The 5,301-nt window shown below is 39.6% G+C and overlaps 1 pseudogene; it reads left to right on the forward strand.

Annotated features, from left to right (window-relative positions):
* Positions 1-2,908, forward strand: part of LOC135211217 (multiple inositol polyphosphate phosphatase 1-like) — a 64,626-nt pseudogene extending 61,718 nt beyond the window's left edge.
* Positions 2,909-5,301: the final 2,393 nt, after the last annotated feature.

Consider the following 5,301-nt stretch of genomic DNA (forward strand, 5'->3'; position numbering starts at 1 on the left):
GGCTTTCCAGTTTGGCATTTTCTTTAGTTGGTGTCTGTGAATCTTTGTTTTATTCTCCCTGTTTCTTCTTCCTTGACTTCCTGGAGCCATGTTGCGTGTTTGTTGTGTGATACCGGATTGCTCCATATGTTTTCCCAGAGTCTCTTACTTGGTTCGGCTTCAGGAATTTCTGGGTGGTTGTCTTCCCCTCTTAGTTGGCTGTATAGTCTTTTCTGGTTGGTTCCGAATAGTTTGTTCTGTTGGTATCCCTTATTGCTGTTCATGTACCATTGGATCTGATGTGCTTTGGCTTAAGCCTCTGTTTTACATCTTCTATTGTGTTGTTTAGTCCCCTCTCTTGTACTTTGTATTTCTCGTTGAGTTCCTCCCTTGTTTTCTTGCATCTTAGGCCTTTTTTCTGTCATCTCTTTCAGTTTACTCAAGTCAGATCTCATCACCATGATTTGCTTTTCCAGGCGCCTTTTCCAAGGAGGTTGCTGTTTTGGTTTCTGTTGGGTTGGTTGTGCTGGTGGTGTTGGTGTTCGAATCCCCATCAGTTCTGCTACTAATCTTGCTCCTGCATATGCCAAGTTATTTGTTTCTGTGATACTGGTGGTGTGTATTATGCCCATTATTTCATTGACCTCACTTGTTTTCGCCCTTAATTTCTTGGTGTTGTAGGCTTTCATGGAGGGGATCATTGTTCTCTCTGTATCTGGCTCCATCCATTGTCTAATCTTTTCTACCCATTCCGTCCTCTCTGTTACTTCGTCGGTGTTTCTTCGTGTGTCGTTGTTTGATACCTCATCCTCCCTGTCGTCTTCTGTGGCAACGTCTCTCAGTTCGTCTTCGTGTAATTCGTTGTCGTGTGACATTTCCCTTTCCAGTTCTTCTCTTTCTGTTGGGGAGAGCCAGTTCTTTTTCTTTATGTTCCTTACTTGGTCTGCCAGCCTCTGCTCCTTTTGGGGGGTGTTATTCCTCTCATTCCAGATGTTGACCAATCTTCTTCTATATCCTCTCTCCGTCGGGTTGCTTCTGATGTAGCATCTCCATATTTCCTTATTTTCTTCTCTTGTCCATTTCTTCCTTTTTGCTTCTGTAGCTCCAATCTCAGGCTGTTGATTACTGTCGTTGTGGTGATCAGTTGCTGGATGACGACCTCCAAGTACCTGGCCGTCTTCCCCTTCAATTGGGTTGAATACCTGGTTGCCGGACGAAGCTCCTCTGTTGCCAGAGGTTCCATTTACGTCGTTGTCGTTTATTCCTTCATTTCTTTCCATCATTGCTGAGTTTTGCTATTTAACCCATAGCTGGACCCTACCCCATCAGGGATAGGTACTCATTTACAGCTGAGTAGACTGAGGAAATTATGGTAAAGATCCTTTCCCAACGCCGAGGAGAGCGGTCACCCATCCAACGACTGACCAGCCCCAATGTTGCTTAACTTGACTTAAGTCCATTGACGACCTAACCCACTCCTCCACGGCGCCACTTATTATTATTATTATTATTATTATTATTATTATTATTATTATTATTATTATTATTATTATTATTATTATTATCATCATCATCATCATCATTATTATTATTATTATTATTTTTATTATTATTATTACATCTATTGCTGTTATAACATGAATATAATAACACTTTATTATCCTTTTACACATTTAATTATGGTTTAAGTGCTGGTTATATATAAAATATACACAAATTTGGGGGGTTAGGCGTACATTTTGAATGCTAGCGCACAAGCGCACCCCACAATTTTTTTTAAATTTTCACCAATAATTTATAAAGGTTAGGGCTTTCATATGAAACTTAGTTTAAATCAATATCTTTCTTAGAAGCATAGTAATGAATGCTAGACTTTGAGGGCAATTTACTCATTTTTTAAAAAGTGGCGTTTACCACCTTGTGGTTCTGAGACCCTCATATGTACTGGTACTATATATGTATATGCATATATTTTTCATTTGCAAACTAAAGAATAATAGTTTGTGTATATAGTACTGAACCACATAGTATCATCAGAAACATTTTATTTTAAAACAGAGGTTGGTGGGTGAGCACTTTAGCAAGCGAGAAAGCTGTCCAATTACCAGGGTGTCTAAGTGAACAAGGATGTTCTTGGCAAGACTTTTATAATTTTTATGGTCAATATGAAGCTTGTGACTTTAACGGAATTTGTGAAAATGGCAAAAAGGATTCTCCTCGGGACCGTAAGTATTATTTCCTCTCTTATATTAAAATAATGCTTGTAGTAAAATTATTCAAGACTAGTTCAGAGAAATCTGATTGCACCTAAGATTCTCACAAATTAGGCAGTCTTATGTTAAATTTGCTTGTTGTTATATCTGTTCCAGCATTATTCAAAATTGCTAAAAAACAATGAAATACTGCATATAAGTAGTACAAAATCACGTGTTGAATGACTACATGGTAATTTTTTACAGCTAGTGAAAAGTTTTACAACTGGCGACTCATAGTAAAAAGGCTCAGAGAACTGTGGGACGATTTCATCTCCATCTGGCATTAATATAATTGGATTTCATTAGCACAAGTAGTACAGCAGCATAAACACATTATGATGTTTGTATGATTTTAAAGGAAATGTCTTTGAAATAGATTTGATTGCCCCACATAATTTTGTGATGGGTGCTATGAATGTAGTTTTAAATTATGTATTCATATTTTATTACAACAGCATTAAAAATCATGGTTTGATTAAAAAATAAAAAAGGTAACTTGTATTTTTCCAAGATTTTTAGGAGCTTTGGATGTAGTAGTATTCTTCAGTGCAAGCTGGAGTTAGTCATGAAACTTGGTAACAAGTGGTAAGTGATTGAGTGGTGTTGTTGAGGTTGGATTCTGGTAAGTGACCTTGTTTTCTATACCTAGGAAATATAAAGATTACTTTTAAAAATGTATTTGTCCTTAATAGAAACCTTTGCCACATATATAGGAGACCCACTCCTTAGGTGAGAGGCACTCTTTCAGTGAGTAGCATGTTGAATTTCCACCCAAAAAAAGTCACATTCCCAGTCAGTAAAGTGAGCAGGGGAGTGATGACTCCAGTTACCTCCTAATAGTCTGGCATAGGGATGCAGAGTGATAGGGCCCTGAGCATGAATGACATGTCTGGATTCTGGCTCATATAGGAAAACTTTGGAGAGCAAAGTATGACCCTTACAAAAGGTGCCATAAATTGGAAGGTAAACAAAATCTGGTTAGTACGTTTAATTGATTTGTTTAGATTATAGCTCTACTGCTGCCTTCCACACCTTGTTAAAAAGGAGAATGGAGGCAGTCACACCTCATAGGCAATTCTCTTAAACTAGAAAGCTAGAATGTTGAGACCTCTTGAATCTATGCCCAATATAGCATGTACTCGGCTAAAGCTGTCTTGCAAAGGGAGGAAGAAAACAAAAAGAGGAAGAGGCGAGCCAGCCACTCAATTATTCAACCCCATCATTATGCAGTGCTTCTCTGTCCAAGAGGAGATTGGGTGACCACACCAGCTGTTGAACAGCAACTACAGGACCCAAGAAGGTATCCAGGGACTGGGTTATAGTTCATCAGTTGAATAAGTAAAGGTTGCCTGGTGTCTCCACACACCTGCCCTCAATACCTATGCTACTGGCTAACATAGAGGTTGGGTCGTCCTCACAGCTTGCACTGGGCATTAAATTATCTTGTCAGGATGACCACTAGTGAAGTTCTAGGGAGTGAGAACCAAGAAGGAAAAACTCACACCAGGAACTGACAGGTTCCAAGTTTTCTCAAGAGACTAAGGAATGAATGAGAATGAGCTTCTTAACCTTCCAAACGCCATACAACTCACCAGTATGCTTTAATGGGGCTAAGGCAATCTGTGAGAGTGAGATCTGGCATAAGGCAGACTTGGGGATCAGGCTGTTCATGTGGTCCAAGACACTGCAGGCTAGCTGTGACCTCTGCAATCTGAGCAGCTCAAGTGATGGATGAGATGGGGTGCTGTGGTCACCTCTTTCTGGTAAGTGCATTCATGAATGGACTCGTGTGCATTAAGGGGTCTGGGAGGAGAAGAATCTTCAGGTCTTACAGATTCCCCTGGGTGAGAGCTGGATTCTTTCTTTGCACCAGTCTGGCCTGGAGAGCTTATTTACAAGGCCATCTCAATTTATCATATGAGAGTCGGAATGTAGACCACGATTCGCTGGTTATCTATTATGGTCTACATCCTGGAGACTTTCATAAGATAACAATTTGAGATGACCTCATAACTGCTTTAAATGTCATCCACATTACTGTACGTAAATATTTGTAATATATCTCTATTTGAAATTGACTCATGTAACTATTTGAAATCATGGTCCTTATTCTTGTGTACACGTTGTGCGAATCCATAGTCCAAGGGGGCTCTTCTAGACCAAGGATTCGAACAGTTGGACCTAGTGGTAGCAGTTGCTTAAATTTTGGTTCACGTTACCATAAAATTTTGCATGATAACTATTTGAGGTTGACTTGTAGCCACCCAAAATCTTAGTCCATATTCCCAGAGACTTCTATAAGATAACAATTTCAGATGGCTTTATAACTGCTCAGAATGTGGTTCGCATTATTGCAGATTTTCTTAAGGTAGGTATTTTAAGTTATCTGTTATAAATGCTCAAAATCATGGTCCTTATTCCTATTCCTATGACTGGTTGAAACCGGACTAGAAATCATAGATTGGCTCTCCAGTGTGCTATTTTGCAAGCACACGGTGAGAGGAGTCTTGGATGGACCATGAACACCCACAAGTGTCTACAGAATCATGATGCACACGGTTTGCCACAATATCATAATGTGTCATGTTTCTGCATTTGAATCCTTTCTTGGGCTAGTATGATTAAATTACGAAGTCTCAACACACCGGACACTACCTGAGGGTCAACACAATCTTGCACATACAGACCATCTCAGTACTGAGCAATAATGTTTCGTGGTGACCCTCCAAACATGCTCCCTATCTGTATGTGTGTGATCCAAGGATTGCTCACACATCAAGAGTAGTACTCACTTGTGTCTCATGGGAAGCACAGGTAGTCATTCTGTCTTAGAAGACATGGGAAGACAAGGGTTGCTGAGAATGGTCAGGAACCGAATGTCAACCATATGTACAGTAAACAGAACACTTATAGGAGTTATGTTTACTGTAGACAATGAATACTGCCGCTGTTCTAAGGAGGGGGAACGAGTTCACACGAAGCTCTGTTGGACTTCTTTTCTTCGTGTGTGAGGACTCCTTTAATTTTTCTTCTTGTGAGAGGACTTCTTTAACATCATTTTCTCCTG

Source organism: Macrobrachium nipponense, chromosome 4, assembly GCF_015104395.2.
Source record: "Macrobrachium nipponense isolate FS-2020 chromosome 4, ASM1510439v2, whole genome shotgun sequence".
Classification (NCBI taxonomy): domain Eukaryota; kingdom Metazoa; phylum Arthropoda; class Malacostraca; order Decapoda; family Palaemonidae; genus Macrobrachium; species Macrobrachium nipponense.